We start from the raw sequence: 24,584 nt of genomic DNA on the forward strand, positions 1-24,584 counted from the left end.
GTCCACTACTAGAGCTTATCACGGTTTCTTTTATATGTGAATTCCGTCTCTGTGTTAGGAATGAGTACTTATTCATAACAACATATTTTGTTGAATTCTTGGTGAGTTTATTACAGTTTTTCCCTTTTTCATTATAAGGGTTTCTAACAATTAATCGATTTCCAATGCTGGCCCAAATCGCATAGCTTCTTGCGAGTTCTGTCTTTTTTTTACTTCTACAGTTCTCTAATTCATACTAAATGAAATTTGAAAGGTTTTAAGGCTATCTGCACCTATCAGGCTCCGCGATAACTGTCTGTTTCACTGTTTTGCATTTTCTGGGGTACTCACAATGGAGTTCCCTTATTCAGATAATTCCATTGTCTCGTTTGTTTTCATGATTGTTGGTGTACCATTACCATGGCTACCGCGTTCCTAAATGAAACTTCCCGATTACAGTTAACTGTTTGTTCTACATGTTCTTCTACTAGTACCTCTATTTGCAATTAAGAATATATTGTTTTTTTTTGTTTTTCTAAAAGAAAAGAAATAAACTACACAGCAGTATTTTTGCACATAATAAAAAATTACAGGGAAGAGAGGGAACGTTAAATTTCCTTAAGGGTCATCTGCTATCAGAATTCATGAGGCAGATTTTCCCAAAGGTTTCCTCTGTCATCTGCTGTTCACAACTATAATCTCTCCATCTTTCTATAAAAATAATATCAGATACATAAGAATTCATGAGGTAGATTTTCCCAAAGGTTTCCTCTACTTACCTGGACTTTCAAGGTTGTAAGAGCTCCTCGAAAATTCACTTGGGTCTTCTGCTTCTCTTTGACCACCCACCCGACTATGAGACTCGTCTTTCGAGACCAGAATCTCCCCCTAGCTCTCTTGCAGGACTACAGTCCTCACCAAGATGCACACACCTCGTGCTTGGCTATCTGGTCATCACAATGGCTATCTGGTCATCACAAGACTTAGCGAGGAAGCTCTTCCAATTAAGGAAGGTAGTCAGGGTTGCAACCACAACGACCATCATTTCCCAACTTCCTCCTCAAAAAGTTGCCAACTTCCTCCTCAAAAAGTTGCCAGCACATCAAGAAAACATTTCTTATTTTTTTTAAAATAATAAAAAGATTATTAAATTTCAAATGACTAATATTGTTATATTCATTTTGTCTCTTATGGCAGTAAAATTAAATATTTACATTTTCTATCGGCATCACAAACCGCCTCTCTTCGGAGAGAGAAAGGGCTCGAAACAACTAGGCGGTGAATGCGATCAAGTTATGCTTGTTGCTTTGTCTATTATCTTCCAATTACAATTATCTCTCATCCAACATTCAACCTGGTGTTAGCATGAATGGGCTGCATTCTCGAATGATCGAGCATCTGGATTTTTGGAGGAAGCGATCAAGTGATGGCGTCCATTCGTATTGGATCGGAAGCCAACGGTCTGAAAAATGTGTTTATGCTGCATCACAATAGTTCATTTCCTTGCAGCAATCTTTAGAAATTGCACAACGAAATGTCATGGCACCCATGCCGAGGCGGGGAGGGGATAATTCGGTTGCCTCGGTAGGGACTGCAGATTATGTGTTCAAAAACACAAAAAACTGAGATGGTGTCGGACAACTCTGTAATTAATTGGGTAGCTTAAAGTCGTCGCAATTTCAATAAGATAATAATAAAAATTTTGGTATGATTTTGAAATTTTTTAGCATAACTTATAGAAAATCTTGATTTGAAGATATTAGGTACACGACGAGTTATAGTGCTGACCAAAACGCAGTAATTAATTGAAAATCTTGATTTGAAGATTTTGGGTCCACCACGAGTTATACTGCTGAATAAAACGCAGTAATTAATTGGTTTGAGAGTTCTATGCACACATACAGATTAACTTATAAGGATCCCCGTTATAGCTATCAAATTTCTCGAATTTTTTTTTATGGTCTGAATACAAAACTTTAATTAATTGGATAGAGAGTTCTATGCACACATAGAGATAGGCGTGCGATCGACTCAATAATGTTTATTTACCATGTTGATTGCCGCAGTGTGTTATAGCGCTCTGCATCAATAGCTTTACTTGTTGCTGTCATTCCCCTCAAACCTCATTCGAATCCAGTGCTGCCCATCTTTGCAGAGGGGAATCATTAGTTAGCCCCCTCCTCCTCCTCGTCTTCGTATTCCCCGACCGTCAGCTACCGATATGGCCTAAAAAGATGGATTATAAAGTCATATCGAAGGTTGGTAGATGCTGAAGCAAAGGGAAGATCAACCATTGCGGTGGCAGACGGCCTAGCCGACAGTCATGCATACTTCCTTTCGGTCGCTTTGCCACCCCACTGCTGTATCCCCGTGCACTGAACGTGGGTCCCTTCCTCTCACAATCCCTACCGAAACCATTTGTTATAAACTGCGCGTCGACCATTTAAAATAGTCGAATGGATGAAAAAAGGAGATGGAATCTGGCAGTGCTCCTGCATTATCAAACGCTGGCATAATTAATTGAGTCGAAACTACTATTCGCTATGCCATACTTGCAACAACCCCAAAAGCGGCGGGGTGGAGGGGGATATAATTCTATAATGGAATTTTCTTTACGTGCATCTGCTTCCGAATTAGTATATTGCAGAGATAGTTAACGATAATTTTGGATATTTAAAAAGTTTAGTTGATTTTAATTTTACTGGGATGGATTTTTTTTAATTATGGTTATAAATAAAAGATGTTTGGAATATTTTTATATGTTTTTTAAAATAGTAATTAGTTTGTATTTTTAAATGCAAGTTTTAATTTTTATATTTAATTAATATAATTATAAAATTATTATGTAGATGATGAAATAACAAATGATATTATGTAAATGTAAATTTATAAAATATGGGTTTGATTATAAAAAAAAATTTAACGGTCTACTAAGTGATCAGTTTTATTAAAAAAAGACATGGGTTTGATTATAAAAATCGATTTTAACAACATACAAAGAGTGATCAACTCTCTAAAAAATGCGTGGGTTTGACTATAAAAATCCATTTTAACAACCTACAAAGTGATTCACTGTAACATCCCTTGTTGCTCAATATTTACTTTTATTTTACCAAGTTTTTACTCAAAACTTTAGAACTTTTAATTTTGCTTAACACAATGGTTAAGAAACTAAGACTATGGTTAAGAAAATATTATCCAATAACTTGTTAGAGAAAAATATGCTATAGAATTATAATAAGAAAACTATAATGAAGTGTTATAATATAAGAAACATACAAAACTATTATATAAATAATACCAAAACACAATATAATTGGTTGAAAATAGATTAAATATAATTGTTTTTACAAAAATATTATAACAATATAATCTAATTTAATTTTGTAAATAAAACTATAAATTGAAATTATAAATAAACTAATCGTTAATATAAATAATGAAAATACAGATAACTACTAGAATTAAAATCCCTTATCCTTTAAACAAACACATATCAAACTCTATTTGTTTTAATAATTAACAGGAAGAATAAGTGCAACAACTAGCTAATGCACTAAAATTTTTACTTCTCGACCCAGGTGCATGTAAAGGGAAATCACAAAAATCTCAGAAGGATAACCATTCAATTACTTGTTTATGAATCAAACCACTAAGGAAGAAATGATTATATAAATTTAAAAATTTCTACAACATAAATATTAATTCAGTTCTTAATTTAGTTCTTATGCAAAATAAAACATTATCTTAGTTTTATCAATATGACGGGTTTATATCAATTTGAAAAATAGATGGGAGTTTATTGGGTTACCGAAACCCCACAAACCTATTTTTAGGATATCATAGTATTTCTCATGCTAATTCAATGGCATGGCTATTAATTTCATAATTGACTACAATAAACAAAATAAATCAAAGACTCATGTTATTTTTTATCACTTACACTCTCTTAACCATACAACTTGAGTGATTTTTCAATGAGTAGTCATATATCTATAGAGGGATCACTAGATACATTACTAGTACAACAACACAATCACTAATTCATGGTATTAATTTAATGTGGTACTTCAGCTGACTTTATTTTATGACTTTTATATTAAACCTATCAATGAAAAGTTAAGAGGGACAAATAACATGATGTACTGATGTAAATATTTATTTTTAAATAAAAGAAGAAATTGTTTCTGGTGTGCTGATATTATTGAAAATATGTTAAAGTTGGAATCAGCTATTCCCAAGAATAGGCAGAAAAAAAAAAAATGCTCATTTTTTTCCATTAAGTTGAACTGTTAGCACATACATGTTGAATGTCGTTATCATTTATTCCAACATGAGTCCTTGAATTCTCTTAATATTCATCTATTTTCGTTGATTGGAAGCTCCAATTAACAAGAAGCCCTAAAGGGAGGAAGGGAAATGCTAGATGCCCTATACTTTGTTGAGAAAGATGAGTGTAAAAGACAATAATTTTGATCACAAGACCATCATTACCTCATTCTCTTCATCATGTTGATTTCAATAGAATGTGGAATTCTGCATAACTCATCAATCTTGAGGAGATATTATTAATCAAATTCTATGCCATGAGAGTGTGGTCAAAGTCCCCAAACTGAGATGATGTGGCAACTAAGAAGGGTTATTGAAAATTTTGATTATAAATGTTTTGGAGGTTAAATTTTCTTTCATAAGGAAGCATCTTAACAAGAGAGAAATAAATTAAATTTCAAAGTTGTGTTAGCCTCCTAAAATATTTTATTTTTTTCTCGAAACATTCAAAATTTAAATTTAGACTAAGGTCGGCCTCCACTCCATTTTTTATTAAGTCAACCCCCTCCTAGAAGCCTCCATGATCTCTATCAAAGGGAACCCGTTTAAACTCTATTTGCAATCACATCTCACACATAAACTCTACTTCTCCTTGTTGTACTTATGGTTGTCATCACTTACCTTGGCATGGATCAATTTAACTTTGTGTTGGATTATTTTCCCCAACCAATTTGTTTCTGTCAAATGTGTTGTTCTAATTTATGGGTTGTGTTTTATTTTTTTTAGTAATGTTAGTGTGCCATCATGTTTCTACTCTTTTATACCAACAATTATCAATTTCAAATATCTATTTTTATGCTCTTGATTGAATTTAATCATCTCATACATTTAACTTTTCATGGGTTTAATATCTAACTTATTATTTATACTACTTATTACTAAATTGATATTTTTCTTCTAATTCTTCAATCATGCCTCTTAGGTTGTGATTTCACTAACCTCTACCTCTTGGGTTGCCTACTTATGTTTTTCCATTTCTCTAATTTACCCTCATTATTTTGTGGCAAGACTCAAACCTTAATATTCTTTTCTCTACATTATCTTATAATAATTTAAGATTACTATTAATCATTGCCTCTAATGCTATTTGATGTTTTTCTTCTATTCCTTGTCTCTTCTCTTTATATGATTTTATATAATCATCAATATTATTGAGGGTGATATTTGTGGGCCTTCCTTTGTGAACTTGAGGGGTTTGGAATATAGGATAAAGAGTTCATAATTGAAAATATAAAAACTGAATAAAAAAAATACTTGCACACCTAATTTATGACTCATAAAGTATTTCACAATCAAAGAATTTGATTAAAAAAAACAAAACGATTATATTTGGTGGCACTTTGCTTGCATAAAAACACTGTCTCACAAAAATATTCATTTAAATTCAATATAGAGTTTATATTTACGTGAAAAATAGAAACCTATCGAAATAAACCTTTGAAAAATCCCCATTCAAATTCATCGCAAATTTACTCTAATAAACTTTAATTCGTGGAAGATAAAAACCAAAAAGATATTTCCCTCACCATTCAAATTAAAGAGAGTTTAAATAAAAACATCTGCATATACATATAAATTCTTGAAAACCCCTCATTTAATTCACCACAAAAAAATTTCCATAATGGTTATATCCGCCATTACAATTCACCTTTAATTAAAAATATTCTAAAAATACCATTAAAGAAACACAGAAATTTCTTTGTACAAAATTTCAAGAAGCAAACATTTAATATGCCTTGGCATAAAATCTCATGCACAAACCTTTACAAAACCAAACTTAATATACTTTTCCTAAGCATCGCTTCCATATACGGCACCGCTTTATTCAATGAATAAGGTAGATATGCTTCTATTGTTTGATGCAATGTTAAAACACATGATGTGTTTCATCATCCTTGCCACGTGTGCATTTATGGTAATCCATTTTTGTTTCTCATATTTCATGTGAAGCTATATTCAAACTTTGATCATCACATGCTATTGATTGATGCATGCTAGTATGCATTCATTCTCATGATGGAGCTAATTTTCAGAAGAGCACGACATCCCCTCTCCTTATTTTCTTTAAGCATTAACTTATTCTCATGCTTTTCCTTGCATTAATTTTTAGCTCATTATTTTATTATTGTTAATTTTCACAGGAGATTTTTTTTATTCTTAGGCCAAGTATTTCTCTAAGCACCTCAGTGAAATCCATTTGGTTTGGCTACAACATTCTCACTATTATTCTCACACTCTTGTATAGGATTTTCTTCCCATCCCTAGCATGAAACAACGGTGTGGAAAAGGGATCGATGTAGGTGTGGTGGGGTTGTCAGGTGTGGTTGGGTTGTCATGGCTCCCTTAGAGGCTTAAGAGAACACTTCTGAATGGAGTTATTAACTTGGATATTTGTAGAGCTGACTGCTTTAGAAAAAAATGTTGAGCTAAAGTTTTTAAAGAAAGTTATTTTTTGGTTAATGTACATATTTTTTTGATTTCAAAGTTTTTATAAAATTTATGGTTTAGAAGTCTACTCTATTCATACTCAATGCTAAGAAAATAAATACATGTATACCATCAAGCTATATAGGAAGTTGAAATCTCTCCCAAGAAAATTCTTTCTCGAATAAATGATGCTAAGGATGAGATTTTACTAATATTAAACGATATTTTGCTATAGCTCAAGGATATCGAAAGTATGATAGTTAGAATTGAAGTAAGAGTGGCTCCATGTTCTAGACCAAGAATTGACATCTCCATTGAACTAATCCTGGTAGAGGTCAATACTTATAGTTCCACTTAGCTTTATCATGTTTCAACACCCTGTCTTGTCCATTTTATTTTATGTCATCTACAAGCATGCTAAAAACCACTATATGATATATTGGTAGCTATTTTGATACTATTAGAAACTGTGAAAGTACTTTATAATTAATTTTAGTTATTTTTAAAACTTACTCATCTCTTGAAATAGATATTATCAAAACTTTATAATTAATTTTAGTTATTTTTAAAACTTACTCCTCTCTTGGAATAGATATTATCAAATCGTAATAAAGCATAGATGGATAATTAAAATTCATTAGCTTACCAAAAAATAAAAAAGGTAACTTCACCATCCATTAGACTCGCTATTTTTATGCCTATATTCTTTCCCCTATGTTATATATATATGCCTAGAAATACAACCATGGCTTTTTAGCTTTGTTTTATAGCATCTATTTTTGTTTTATATGAGCGATATTTTTGCTAAAATGTATGGGTATCCATTTCAATACTTTTTCTTTTTATATGATCCATATTTTTGCTAAAATGTTATCCATTTCCATACTTTTTGGAATAGACAACGTACGTTATAGTTAATTTGCCCAAAAATACAAACACTCTTTGGTAGCTTTGTTTTATAGCATCTATTTTTGTTTGATATGATCTATGTTTTTGCTAAAATGTATTGGTAGCCATTTCAATGCTTTTTGGAATAGATAGCATATGTCAGAGTTAATTTTCTATTGGAATAAACTATATATTATAGTTAATTTAGCTTATTTTTAAATCCTAGTTATATCAATTCTTAATCGTCTCTTGGACTGAGAATCTCTAATGCTATGGACCATCCATCAGATTGAATGAATTAACGAGACAAAAATAAAACATATATATAATTTATTTATTTATTATTATATTTTTTTTAATAGATAACTAAAATTTAAATTCAAATTAATTCAGAAAAAATAAAAATATAGATATTCAGATTGTATACTTTTGTAATTCATGATACAAAATTCAGATTTTTTTTTGGAGAAATCACATAGATAATAAAGGGTTGACGAGTTTGGAACTTAAATCTAGGTTCATCATCAAAACTAGGATGACCTGCAGGATCAACAAACCAATAATATATAAATCCAAAAAATGCAACGATATATTAATTGACCATTGGAATATACTAAGAATTTACCGTTACATTTATGAGATTTATATATTATTGGTCTGTTGATCTTGCTCCTCATCATGGTCTTGATAATAAACCTTGATCTAAGTTCCAAACGCTTCCACCCTTTGTTATCTATGTAATTTGTCGAAACAACCTGAACATTAAAAACACAAAAAATTAACTCTATCCATTTAAACCGACAATTTTTCTTCTTATATTACCTTTATCCATTTAAATCCTAATTATATTCTTTCACTTCTACTATATCATATGTGCCCAAAAACACATTTTTGAATATTCGGCTTCACGTCATGCATGTTATGGTAACTTCTTGAATCCGGAATCTTACATGAGAACTAGTATGCGATTTTTAATGATCAGTATTGAAAAAAGAAAAGAACAAAGACAAGGTTTCATAGGGGGCTAGCATCATAATTTTATTTGTCACTGAAATGTAGGAAAATTAATCTTTTCTTCGGATTTTCATCGACAAAATTATAACAAAGCACATTGCTGACGATGAACATCTCAGCGGAAAACAAAAAGATGACCTGAGTTTATTTCGCTGGACACTTATTTTTAACCTATTTACAAGGCAGCCCGATAGAGGTTGTTCACCTGCAATCAATCAGATCATAGCTTTCATTCCCAAAGTTGACCTAGAAAATGCTTGGAAGGACTCCTTGGAGACTACGCCTTACAACGATTATGAGCTCAAAACTATATTACAACGCCTTCAGGGCAAGAATTGTCGACTTAAATTACGGTAAGACGGAGCTGTAAAACATACCTATTTTAAAATACTACTGAATGAAAGTCAAATTCGTGAACAAATCATGAACTAATCCATAGTATATATTTATGAAATTTTCTTGGTATTCCACCTGCAATTTTCTGTTATCATGTTTTATGTGTGTGGCAAAGGAACATTCATATAAAAAAGGATAAATTGAGATCAAATGTTCATATCTTCTGAAACAATGCATTTTAAGCCGGTAAAATCCCAAAACTCCGCCTCTACGGAATGTCTTAATGCAAACAAATAGCCACAGAGAAAAATGTGCAACATGGTGTCTAAGTGTGCAAATTTAGCATAAGGTCACAGAAGAAGAAAAAATAATGAGGTTTATTTACAATCTAGAAGTGGTTCTGATGGGAACAATTTGACGGGAACAGTTTGCTACAGAAATAATCCAGTAAAAAATATTTAGGCTGTACAAAAGAAGGCAAGGAGGTCTGTATACAATCTAGGAGCTTTCCTTATGTGCACCATTTGTAACAGCTATAATCGTATGGCATGGTATCTAAAGTTCAAAAACAGAAAAAGCGTCGGAGGTTTAAAGTTCAAGATGGATATACATTAGGATGGTTGCAAGGTATGAAAATTGGAATTAATTTTATTTATCAATTTATCAAAATAGTTAATAAAATATATAATTGAAAGTGTATATTTTAATATTTTGATTAGCCAATTTCATTTTAATGGTCAATTCCCTAACATTTGCACCCAATATAAATGTGAAATATTATTGAAGTTTATGAGGGTGTCATAAATTTAAGTTGATATTATGCGTGGAGAATAATATAATAATAACTAAAATAATTTTTATTTACATAGAAGTTTTATATGATACAGGAAAATACAGAAATAATTATCCTATATATATATATATATATAGGGAGTCTTCATCCTTTATCGAGAAAAGGAGACGCAGAGAATTTTTACAATGGACCACGGCACCTGCGCTTCTCCCCTACAGGACTGTGCCAACACCAGAACTCTGGTAGATGGCAAGCAAATGCATACCCGAATACTCAAATCTGGAATGAAGCAGTCACTCATTCTAGGCACGAAGCACGTAAATTTGTACGCCACAAGGGTTTCTTTCAGGGATGCCGAAATCGCGTTCCAGAGGATACCGAAGCTGAAAGTTTATGCCTGCAACGCCCTGATCAGGGGATATGATAAGCACGGATACTGTGGAGAGACCCTGGAGCTTTATGATCAGATGCAACAGGAAGGCGCGGCTCCAGACAATCTCACATTTCCCTTCGTTCTGAAAGCGTGCACGGAGCTCTCCGCTCTGCAGCAAGGGATTGAAGTGCATGATTGTATTGCCAAATCAGGTTTCGAGTCCAATGTCGTTATGGCAAATGGCCTGTTAGACATGAATGGTAAATGTGGCCTTATCAAGGATGCACGCCAAGTGTTTGGAAAAATGCCTGAAAAAGATGTTGTCTCATGGACAGTGTTAATTACAGGGTATATTCAGAGCGGGCAGATTGATGTGGCCGGGAAGCTTTTTTATGGAATGCAGAAAGAATGTGTCGAACCCAAATCGATAACCGTGGCAACCGTTATTTCAGCGTGCGCAGTCCAAGGGGCTCTGCAACAGGGTAAGGAGATTCATGATTTTTTACTTAAAAGGGGTTTTGAATGTGATATATCTGCAGGGAGAGCTTTGGTAGACATGTATGCAAAAGGACCTCCCAGACGGCCAGATCTAACAAAGCAAGGATTCAGCAAGATCCATCCACTTCGCATGGACGCTGATCTGGCACAGCGAGGGCTCCACAAGACCAATCTACCCAGCACGGAAGCAGACCTGATCCAGATTTTTGTCAAAGGGGTTGAGGGCAAACACTTATGCATGCGGCTGAGTAAGGCAATGAGTATCTCTGCGCTAAAAAAGGAAATCCAGGCTCGCCTTGGAACCCCTGCACGCTTTCAAAATCTTATTTACTCAGGGTATGCAGGACAACAAAACCCTCCAGAACTATGGCATAGCAAAAAACTCAACCATTATCATAAACCATCGGCTAAGAGGAGGATGCTCTGGGTCCAGTTCAAAGAATACAGGCTCCTTCAAGGACGCGGTGAACGATAAAAGGGAAAACATTCAACGCAAACCAGCACTAGCACCAGAGCTACCAGGTCCCTATATTGTGGAACAAACGCTGGAATCTCCAACGATACAAGTAATTTTGCCGGAGGTAACTAGTCTACACACTGATCTAGCCACTCATGCTGTTATATGTAGATTTAATGGTTTCTGGCCAAAATCAGATGCATTGCATCATTGGATCCTCTCAACATGGTCACCTGACTGTGAAATTCACCTATGCTCAAAGGGTTTCTTCATAGTTCGCTTTACAACAGAACAAGAACGTGACAATATTATCAATCAGGGACCTTGGTTCTGGGGAAAGGCTGGACTTTTAACCATCCCCTTGTTTCCAGAATTTGATGCAAATACTATGAAAGTATCAACAGTCCCAGTTTGGGTGAGGCTCCATAACCTCCCTCTACATTTCTGGCACTACAAAGTATTATCAGCCATGGGAAATTCTTTGGGGAAATTCCTTAAAACCGATGAAGAAAGAATTAACCAAGGAATATTCACCTATGCTAGAATATGTGTAGAAGTGGATCTAAGCCTGGGGCTACCTGATCACATCACATTGAACTATAAGAATACGGAGAGGACACAACTGCTTGATTATGAAAATACAGCATTCAGGTGCCTCAGATGCATGCAAACAGGGCATCTTCAAAACACCTGCCCTCTGGGCAAGAAGGACCCCAAAGTAAACAAGAAACAACAAAAAAAGCAGAATGGATGGCAGCACACTGATTGGAGGGAAAAAGAGAATATGCAGACAGAACTTACAGGGAATCAAACAAAACCAGACATACAAATGGAACAGAAATATACACAGGAAGGAAATGCCCCAGACACACAACTGGAGCCTGACAATATGAAACCGCAACAAGAAATACAGTTGGAAGTAAGCTGCATCAAACGATCCCATGGATCTGAAGGCTCGAAATCTGATAAGGAACAACAAATAAACACAATGGAAAATCAGCTGGCTATCATTGCACCCAACTCCAACTCTGATGGCTGGCGAAGGGTGGAGAAGAAGAAGGGCAGGAAAGCATAGGCCTGCCGACATCTATTTTTTATTTTTATTTTTTTCTGTAATCTCTGGTCACTTGTGAATACAGAGACAGTCATCAGCATATGCTTAGGCATCTACAAAATGTAATTTTTTCTTATGAATAAAATTACGACTTTTTCTAAGGGGAAAAAAAAAATATATATATTTAAATTTAATTATATTAATTTAAAAATTTGTAAACTATTTTATGTAAATATATAATTTTTATTCTAATTTATCCATGTCAATATCATAATAGCTATATTTCAAAACACTAATGTTTGTACCATAAGAGATTAAGTTGTTATAAGGAATTATAAACAATAACTTTAATCAATAATTTAGACAAATCTAATAAATTTATGTGAAATACTTAAATTTTAATTTTCATGACCAATCAAGTAAAGATATTGACAAGAAAACAAAACAATTTAAAGATCTTAAATTTGTGAGAGTGAACTTGAAAAGAAAGCTACATGAAAGTTAATGCATTAAAAATTTATTTGTCTCACAATAGCAAACAAAACAATTTAAACATCTTAAATTTGTGAGAGTGAATTTGCAAAAAAAGCTGCAGAAAAGTTAAAGCATTAAAAATGTATTTGTTTGACAATAGCAAATGAAAGAAGGTAGATGGCCTAAAGTTGTATTTAATGACATATTGTGTAACAGAAAGAAAGAAGAAAAAACAAAACAAAACAAAAAAAACAAAAAAAACAACAACTTGGATGCAGAAAAATAACAAATGGTTTAGTAAATGGGGTATTTGGTTGAAAGCCTATCCCATAAACCATAAATAGATAAGAGCTTTTGTTATGGAAAAGTTCATCAAGGTACTATATTGAAGTGTTTAATCTCACTCATAGTCATCAACCAAAATCATACATAGAGGCCAATATCTCTTTGAGAGCCAAAACTCTTATTGCTCAATTAAGGACTAATTCTCATCAACTCCGTTGTGAATCATGGCGATGGAAAATGCCAAAAAATGTGAGAGAAAAGAGTATGCATTTTTTGTTCTTCCCGAAACAAAGAAACATTTTATTTTAGAATGTTAGAATGTGAGACCTTCAAAGACAACAGGGAAAGTTATGCAAATATAGTGGCAGCTAGCTCTTGGGATAATCTCTTTAGTTAGAATTTTGTCTAGAAACTAAGAGCATTTATTTTGAAGGTTCACCCAAAAAATTGAATATATCAACCGGATGAAGAAACAATCTATTTCATAAACTATTTTTAACCTCATAAACGTTAAAATATATATATTTTTTTAATCCATAATTATTTTTTTTAATCCATATACACACAAAAACATACAAATATACAAATGGATTTATTACAATATTACAAGTACTAAAATAGTATCATAACCCCAAATAAATTCCATTTCATTACAGATTAGATCAGTGACGCAGCTGTAATACATTTCTTGGTTGGTCTTTTTCCTTATGTACGGTCACTGAGCTTGTCTAGGATGAATGTGTAGCTATATCAAATATAGCATTCCGAACATTAAAATGCTATAACAAAATCTACCATACATGTATACACTTAAATTCTATGACTAGATCGGACCAGTTGCGCTTAATTTCCCTTGGTAAAATTCTTGTTCGAATCTTTTGACTTGTGTTCGAAGTCTGCCATGTTACCAAGAACAGGCTCCTGTCGAAGAAAAGAGAGAGCTCGAAACAACGAGGCGGTGAAAGCGATCTAAGTTATGATTCTTCGCATGCCTTCTATACTCCACATTGTAATTATCCCTCTTCCAACTTCTCAACTTCTCTTCTTTTGCAGCGGCTTTCTTTAATGGTGATCTCTATCAATTCCTATCGAGTCTGTGGACCTGAGGTCATTGATCTTAAAAAACTGTCACTCTGCATTACAATCGGTAATTTCCCCAGAATGCTCAGGCCCCTATGCCGAGGACGGGAGGGGGATGATTTGGTTTCCATGGTCGAGGCTGCAGATCATATGATCAAGAGCACGAAGAACTAAGAAGGATAATGGGTGTCAGATAATTGAATAGAAATAAACGGTGATATCTGACAACTATAACTAATTAAGTTGAAACATTAGAGCTCTATAGAAACATACAGGTAGGCGTGCGACTGACTTAATAATCGCTGAAACGATGAAACTGACAGCTGATAAATGTAATAAGTTAGGCTGGGAGCTCTATAGAGACATACAGATAGGCGTGCGACCGACTCAATAATGGTTTCTTTCTCATATTGATTGCTGTGGCGTGATATAGTGCTCTCCATCAATATTTCTCATTGCTGCTTTCTTTTCTCTCAAATCCAATTCGAATCAAATGCTGCCCATCGAGAGCCGAGGCCTCATTGCAGAGGGGAATCATTGGTCGGCCATGGCCTCCTCGTCGCCTTCTTCTTCCATGGCCTCCTCGTCGCCTTCTTCTTCCCCATCCATCTCCCACCGCCTTTGCGAGGAGCTTCTCAGAGATGCAGATATAGCAGTATCGGGGGTGGTATGAACGGAAGGAAAGTAAAGGGAAGATTGACGATGACGGTGGCGGCCGGCCGGACAATCAATCATCAAGAATTCCATCGTCCCCATTGCCACAGCATCCCAGCATCGTGGTATGCACGGAGCGCGGGCCCTTCCCCTCGCCATTTATTCTAGGAACTAGTAATTGTGTCTCAACGTGCCATTTATTCTAGGAACTAGTAATTGTGTCTCAACCTGCCTTTATTTGCATCTCATTTCTATAAAAAAAATTAGGTTAATCTTATTCAAAATCATTGTAAATTATGAAATTTATGTGGGTGTCCACCGTTTACAATCATCTCATGCAAATTATGAATGAAATATAAGTCCCATTAGGGTGTTCCAATATCCAAATTTTGGGTTATGAAACGAGGATGAGATATTGTTTCATTGAATTTTGGTTTAATAAAATTTCATATAGATTTTTTATGGAGTAGTTATTGTTATATAGTAGTTATTATTTATGGGTGAGTTAAAATATAGTTTAATAAAATAAAAGAATAAAGATAAATATTTCATCTCAAAAATAAAATAATTAATAAAATATTGTATTATTGAATGTTAAAATATATATATATATATATTATTAATATATATAATTGTTTATAATTTAATTTATTAAAATATGTTTTTAGTATAATAAGTCACTTTAAATTTTAAATATTGTGAAAATTTATAATTCATGAAAATAATAACAATAGAAAAAGAAAAATCAAAAAGAAAAAATTAAATAAAAATGAAATAAAATAAAAACAAAAAACAGAAAAAATTAAATAAAAATAAAATAAAATAAAAACAAAAAACTAGTAAACAATCCATATTAAAATTTCAACAAATTACTTTACAAATAAATAAAATTCAATAATAATAATAAAAAATCAAACTATAAATAAACATTATACCTTTTCAGTAAAAACAAATAAATTTCTGATACAAAATACTTTATATCAGCTATAATAAAAATAAAATATTATTTAATTGAATTTTGGACACTCGGTTTCTCCCCCACTGCTCGTATGGCTTGGGTAACGATCAAAATGTGCTAACTTTAACTCATGTCGTGTTGTTTCGTGCACTGTTCTATGTTAATTTGTCGTGCTATTTTACATTTTTATAAGAGCTCTGAGGGAAAGTTTTTATTGACCTGATTTGAATTGTTATGGACTCCGATCTTCACTGTAATAAAACCCTTCTATAGAGCATTGTTGTGAATAATTTTTTTTCAATTTAAAGCCATTCATCCAAGAAAAATTCGGATTATCTCTATCCAATATGGTTAGGTTTAAATTACTTGTTTTTGAATTGGTTTTTTAATCAATTGGTGTAGGAAGGTAGGTTTAAATTACTTGTTTTTGAATTGGTTTTTTAATCAATTGGTGTAGGAAGGAAGTTACTTTTGGGAAAATTAAAATAAACCACAAAGCCTTCAATATTGACAGAGCATAACATCAATCTTGACAGAGCATAACATCACACTAATACGCAGAGGTTTCTCCCATCCAATATTGAAGCGAAACGCTGGCCTAAGTTCAACTTAATTAAAAAGAAAAATTCTCTTATACTTATTGTACATTGCATTTAGTTTCATTTTTGTGCCAACCTTAACCATAATTTCCTAATAAATTGTGTAACAAATCCATGTTCACCCGGCTAAATATAAAATGAATTTTATATATTTAAATTTAATTTAAATTCTCAAAAGTTTAGAAGTTATGTTTTAATGGTTGGAGATTTCTATATATATTGTTCATGATGATGGACCAATGTATTATGTTGTTTTAATAATTTTTTTTTATTAAAACATCATTTTAAAGTTAATATTATTTTTACTTTTATATTAAAACTAATAAGTTTTTTTCAAATATTATTCTTTTGATAATCACGAAAATAGATATAAATAAATAAAAGGGTGAGCATAGCTTTAAGATTAGGGATGTAATCACTTTTATCTTTAAAAATAATTAATAATAATTACTAAAAAAAAATAATTATAAATAAAATCTTAATTTAAGTAGCTAATAAAAATGGAAGCACTGTTATCAATAAATTTTTTTAATTAATATGTTTATATATATATATATATATATATAATTTTTTTTGTTATTTAAATGTTACAATGTATTAATTCAATATTTCATATAAAATGAGATTTATATTTTTTAATATTTTATATAAAATCAAATAGTGTTGTTTTGATTTATGGGGATTTGAACCTTAAATTTCATAATTTGCATACTAGTTTATAAAACAACAATAATTTATTGAACTACCCTCATACACAAACCAAAAATGAAGTATATTAGAAAAATGATATATTCTTGATTATTTTATGTACTTATATAAAGAAATACAAAAATGAATTGAACATTAAGATTATTTTTCCAAATTATTTTATAATTATGGAAAAAGAGATATTAAAACTAAAGCAATATTGAAATAAAATTTATTATTATTAATTATTGAAATGTTAATGAATGACATAATTACAAATCCATTTTTTAATATACAAGTATGAAATAAAAAATATTTATATAAAAAAATTAAAAATAAACATATTTCTCATCATTCAAATACAAAAATATTTTCCCTAGATAGGATGACTATCAAGAAAGAAGACAGAGTGGATTGTCACTCTTTCACTTGGCCAAAGGACCACAGGATGTGTCAACACACCCCTATGATAAAATTAATCATTCTACTCATCCAACATGAAAACCGTCACTCCAAGTAGCGACATTCTAGAAGTTATTTATTTGGATATGAGTTGTATACCATACATTACATTCGCCAATCACACTCCTACTCATGTGGTATCACTTCGGGGAAGAATTTCACCCATGGATCCAAGCTGACATCCTCATTTCTACCTTGTTCTTGATGGAGTTGGAGAGGAGAGAAACTTGATACTTGAACTTATAGTGACTAGGAATAGTTGTGCATGTTGGAATATACAGTCTTACCTCGTCATGCACTTGACTAATACAAATTTTAACTTCTAAATAAGGAATATGGAAGTTCAATGGAGTGACTCCACTCTCTCATCTACAACATCACAATGAAATTTCTAATATTTGTATTTTCTATAGAATTTTTCTCATTCAGTACTCACTGTCCTCCTCCAGGTTGGTTAGCTCTTCATATTTTTTGGTGCTTGGGCCTTGTCCTATTTAGTCCCCCCCCCCGCCCGCCCGCCCGCCATTCTTGGCCCCATCCTTTGGGCGTAGTATCCTTTCTCTTTGTCTAAGATATTCTTCATCCTTGAAGCACCCTTCCCCCCCTCAAACACCATTCCATGACCCCTTTGTACCCCCAGGGTGCTTCCCCACTTTCAATCTTTTGTCTTCTCCACTTTGTCACATGCTCTTTCACCTAGGGTCTTTTGATGCAAGCTCTTACTTTGGGTTCTTATCATCTTTTCTTTTTTGATTCTCACCTTTAATTTTACCTCTCCCTTTTAGTTAATGCAGCCAGTGACACCTATTGCATGTTCATCTTGTTAAGGTACCCATCCACCCTATGCTCAAGTTATTTGGTGTTATTCCCAATTTTCTAAAACCCTCTTCTTTTGCTAGCTTTTATTCGACCCTTCTATATCCTTTGCACCCTCTTCCATGACTCACTAACATGATCAACTTTGTAGGAACGTCATATATTACGAAGAGAAGGCCAATAGGATTAGTGAACATATGCATCATCATTTGGAGGAAGTCGCCTCTTGCTCTCATGACCTCACACTAGGGTCCATTGATGAAGACATAAACTATGTTGAGGGAGAAGATTCCACTCATAGGATTTACCTCTTATATATATATATATATACCCTCTTATATATATATATATATATATATATATATATATATATATATATATATATATATATATTCTTACTAATTTAAAAGATTGGATTCTAGAGACGAGGAACACTAGAGGCTAATTTAATCAATATATGCAAACAATTAATCTTTACTAGCACATGAAACATAATCTGGTCTCCCTAATTAGAAACTAAATTTAACATTTCAATTTAAACTTATAATTTCCAATTTTGAAAAAATACAACTTAAAAAAAAAACAAAAATAATCTAACTAACTACCTAAAATATTTTATTTACAATCAATCCCCAAATCGCTTATTATTTCTCTTTTACATAGTATATATCAAACTATATTATAAATATGGAAAGGATTACCTTTTACCATTATAAAAAAAAACATCTTTTAACCTAATAAATTAATTTTATTTTAAGTAAATAAAGATATTTTACATGTGTATTTCATATTATATTTGGTTCAATATTAAAAGTAATGATTTCCTCCCTTTTTTTTAACTTAATACTAAATAAATGGAAAAAAGTTAATTATATATATATATATATATATATATATATATATATATATATATAGAATTTATTTATTATTTTTTTGAATGGAATAGTTACTTTTGTATTATAAAGTTTGGATTATAGGGCCAGAACCATTTACATCAGATTTAACAAAACATGATTTTGTGATCTCTGTTACTTTTACATTTCAATATAACCAGAGCAAAGTTTTTTTGCTTCTATATATTTTTTGGACTAGAATTCTACATTGAAACCTTGCATATATCCTTCAAAATTGACCCAACAACAAAACACATTTCCAACACATATGTCAACTGAAGATTGAGCAGGATTGGAAGGCTCAGTTTACTCATTATCGGCACTAGAGTGCTCTTTAAATTTTCTTGTCCCTACACCAGCTACACCCCCCACAAGAGCATACTCACTACTCTTTGAGGTTGAAACTTGATTTTCAAGAAAAAAGTTCATGTACCTCTACAAATAGACTACCACTGATGAGCACTATTCCTCTAGACATCAAGTCTGGTTCCATCTTGATGATTTTCCTTTCCACCTTTTCCTCAATCATTCAAACTTGGCTTCTCGTAGGGATTCCTTTTCCTCTCTCTCACTCTACAAAAATTATACTCAGTGAGTCATAAGATCAATTCAATACATTAACAACTTAAATAAAAACTCCACTTCCTTTTTCCATTGCATCATATCGGGCTCCAAATGTTGGTCAGCTTCGGAAGCCATCACCAAATGATTTAGCACCACATGGATGTGAGAATAACACAAGGTAAAATGGAAAACTATTTCCAAAGGTCGAGCAAATCCAACTTAAAAAGGCCCTCTTCATCTGGGATCCCACTTGATCTGAAATTAAAAATTGAAGGTTTCTTCTAAAATTTTACAAGCTTGTCTATGTCTTGTGGGAAATAAATCGAAATTGCAAAAGCATATAAACATAGCAAACTTAGTTAAGTTTTGTAGATTTAAATAGTGGAAAAAGGATAATATGAAGCATCAAAAAAGAACAATTTGATGATGGAGTTCAACCCTCTTGGGCAATGTCTCCGAGTCTAGCTTCCAATGTCATCCCTTTATATTATATACTCAAATTTGAAATTACATCAAATAAAATGCTCAAATTACAAAAATAACACTACCATTGTATCGAAAACACCCTAAAACCCCTGTATAGGCTCTTCTTAGGCTCAGAAAACCTGAAAAATGGCCAAATTACACCTCCTTCTCCATTTCACTATTAATTGTTCTACAAATTTGACCCTTTGTCAAAATTAGCAATGAATTTTTCCTTTGGCGGATATGTGAGGCAACAAATTTGCACAAGTTTGGCAAAAATTCCACAAAAAAGGTGCAAAATGTGGGATGGTTATGCATGCCAATAGGGTCGTGGCCTTATTCCTCCACCCCAAGGTCATATGGAAATTAATGTGACTTGGGGCTGGGCGCAGGAAAAGTGCTACATGCCCACCCCTTCCCAAACATCCCGCTAATAGTCTTATGGTTGCAATATAACCCTGGGCTAGGGCCACATCCCATACCCCTCATGCCTTCGTCGATGGTTACTGTCATAACATAGGACCTCGGGCTAGGGCATGGGCCAGGTTCCTTATGCCCCACCCACTCTACTTAACCCTTGGTCACATTCAATAAATTGAACTCAAGGTTGGGTCAATCGGGTGAGCCCACTAACCCATCCCCCCCCCTCGAACTTCCAACTAAACCACGTTAAATATAACTCGCCCACAACGTATAACAAGAACTAACCATGTGGTGTATTGATAAGGCATTCAGTTGTGTTTTCGAAGGTCATAGGGTCGAACCCCAGCGAGGTTGGTTGGTCCATAACTAAATTTTGCATGAAATTCGAGGGCCACATGATGCCCTCTCATAGGGCCATGTGGCGCCTCTCGATTGGCTCCAAATTAAACCTACGAACCAATTAAAACATGCCAACTCCCCCTATATGATCTTGCCACATGTTAAATCCAAATTGGAATTCCCGATAACTATAATGCATAGTCACTTGTTAACATCAGTGGCATGTCATCGTACAGTATTTGAAACCAACCCTACAAGTGGCCTTTTTATTTGTTTTTCAAGAAATTTAAAATGTGATAACTATCTCATATGGTGTTAGATTGAGGTGATTCAAGCGTCGTTAAAATCAGAAGGACGATATATACAATTTTGCACTAGTTTTAGCAGAATTTTAGTAATTTGATTTTTTAACATATTTTTAATCCCATGGATCATTCCTCCCCATTGGAACATTTTAGACCACCAAAATTATATTTTTACTCAGAAATTAAGTGAGAGTATAGCTACCTCACCTTTCCGATCTCAATCCACCTTGATTTACTTGGATTGGTGCCTTTGAGACCCACTCAAAGATATTCCACATTGCCTCTACGGGAAATTCTTATTCTCTTCTCAAGAATTAAGTATTCCTACAACTCATTTGAATATTGAGAAGAAAAATATTCTATAAATGGAATCTAAAATTCTCTTCATGTTCATCGATCATTGGAGGCTCAAAGAGTCTCAATTTTTCTACATTCAGAACAAATAAATTTGTATGTAAGGTGAAAAATCTAATTGGAAAGCATTGTTACCAATCTTATTCAAGATTTTGAAAGGATAATATTTGATTGGCATGGGATTTTTACCTTCCCCTTGAAGTCTTTCCTTTCTAATATACAACCAAGCTTAATCTCCCGCATGGAAAGCATGATCAACCGGATGTTTTTCATGCCTTAGTTTGTACTTTTCTTTGATTTTCTCTATATTTTCTTGTACGCTTTGATGCACTAGCTGAATTTGTTCAATTAAATGATTGGCTTTGTCCACATCACTATATCCATCTACTGCAATATCCTTACCAAAGATAAAATCCAAAGGAGACTTTGACAAATAACCCAAATGAGCTTCAAATAGAGATACTTGCATAGATGAGCGCCTGGCATGATTATAGGCATGCTAGATGTAATGAAAGTGTTCATCTAAAAGTTTAGGATGCTTACCAAAATATCGTCAAAGGATATGCACTACGTTTCTATTGACTATTTTTGTCTCATCGTCGATTTCTAGATGAAATGTGGTTCTCTTCTTCAACTTGGTGTCCATGAGTTCCCATAAAGTTGACCTAAACATCCCGAAAATTTGAGAATCTTGATCAGAAATAATTTGAGCGAGTAATCCAAAGTGAACCCATACATTTTGGAAGAACATATTTGAAGTGTGCTCTACTGTACCCATTTCTTAAATGGCATGAACAATCACATTTTCTTGAAACTATCCACAACAACATATAGATGATCATGACCTTTTATAGACACTAGTAGTCCTCCAACAAAATCCACAGAAATACTTTCCCAAGGATGAGAAGGAATAGGAAGTGGAATATACAAACTTGATTTCCTATTGAATGGCTTGCTAGTAGCACACATGGAACATCCTTTTAAATATCCTGAAACAATATCATTCAGGCAAGGCCAATAACAATACCTATGAATTTGAGCAATTGTTTTTCCTACACCAAAGTGACCATCAATAAGAGAAGTGTGGGCTTCCCTTATGAAATTGACTCTTTCACCCTGTGGAACACATAACATTCTAAGACGATAAAACAACTTGTTATGAAGATGATAATCCAAGTCTTCAACATGATTTCCTTGACTCAAAGTTGCATAAACATCTTTAAAATCATCATCTTGAGCATATTGTTCAATATACCTTTCATGTGTGATTGAGTTATGCTTAAGATCAACAGATGCATTAAAAATAGGCCTTGATAACATATATGAAACTTTGTTGTATATACCTATATTATACCTGATTAGCAAATGAAATTTTTGTAGGAATTCCATTCATCTAAAATGTCTAGCTTATTATAGCTTGGTTTTTTATTGTAAATATTGCAAAGGTTTATGGTCAGTATGAATAATCATTTCTTTACCCATCAAATAATTCTTCCATTTCTTCATGCTTTGTACTAAATCATACAACTCTTTATGATAAGTTGGATAGTTAATTATTGCATTGATAAAGGTTTTAGAATGATAAAAAATTGACTTACCATCCTACATCAAAACTGCTACCGTATCATAATTTCTTACATCGGTTTGGCTCTCAAATGGCTTCTTAAGATCCGAAAGTGCTAGAACTAGTGTTGTACTTTCTCTTTCAATGTGTCGAAGACTTTCTTCTACTTGCATATCCACTAAAAGACTTGTTTCACACTTTTCAAAGTATGTAATGGGAAATGAGTGAGAAGTTAGCTATAAATTTTCTCCAATATTGGGTTGCCCCCAAAAATATCTGAAATTATATTACATTGTTGGGTTTAGGCAAGTTCACAATAGCATCAACTTTTGAGGGATCAATATTTAATTCAACCCCTCCTACAATATGATCCAAATAAACCAAAGAGGTTTTCCCAAATTCACACTTAGATATCTTCAAATACAACTTTTCCTTTTGAAGACATCTAGAACTTGTTTCACAAGCTTGACATGTTCTTCACAAGTCTTACTGAAAATAAAAATATCATCTAAGTATACCATGAAAAATTTGTCAAGGAATAGTCTCAACATGTCATTCATAACTCTCGTGAATGTTGTGGGTGTATTGCAAAGCCCAAACGACATAACCAGCCATTCAAACAAACCTTGTTTTGTCTTGAAATAAATTTTCCAAATATATTCTTCAACAGTCCTTATCTGATGATAACCACTTCTCAAGTCTAACTTAGTAAAGTAAAAACCTTCCTTTAACTGATGTAACAAATCATCAATGTGAGGAAGAGGATAGTGATACTTTATCATGATCTTGTTTAAAGCTCCAAAATCTACACACATGCGCCATGTACCATCTTTCTTTGGAACCAAAACAATAGGAGGCCCATAAGGATATATGTTAGGCCTGATGACTCCTCTATCAAGCATCTCTTTAATTTTCTTCTTATTTTCTTCATTCTCTAAAACTCACATTCTATACATGCTAATATTCAAAAGTGGTGCATCCTACTGCAAGTGAATCTCATGTTGTATTCCTCTTTTAGGAGGAAACTCTTCAGTTCCTGAAACATATTGTCATAATCATTAACAAATTTAACTAATTCATGCTTTAGTTTAGAATCACATGATGTGAAAGCTTTAGATTCAAATGTATTTTTAGCTTTAATAAACAACAACACAAAATTGTCACTAGGATTCACAAGCCTTTTCATTTGACCAACTTACAAGAGATAAGTTCATCTTCTTGTGATGTGATCTAATAATACACTCAACTAAATTGTTAGAAATGTGATATTTTTTCTGATAACGATAGTATATGGCTTTTTTTTCATACAAATATGGACTCCCTAGAGAAATTCTACAAATATCAAGTGGTGCAACATTTAATCTCTAACTCATCTATAAAATTAGCTGTGATGGAAAATTTGAGTTTACATTTTCTTGGCACTTGTAATTTGGCATCATCATGTACCCATCCCAAAGGGTAAGGTTTATTATGAGGTGTAGTTTCTAGATTTAGTTTCTTGAGAATTTCTTCAA

The sequence above is a fragment of the Pinus tabuliformis genome, chromosome 1_2 (genome assembly GCF_031772625.1).
Source record: "Pinus tabuliformis cultivar Carrire ecotype Pingquan chromosome 1_2, CPIR1, whole genome shotgun sequence".
NCBI classification, from domain to species: Eukaryota; Viridiplantae; Streptophyta; class Pinopsida; order Pinales; family Pinaceae; genus Pinus; species Pinus tabuliformis.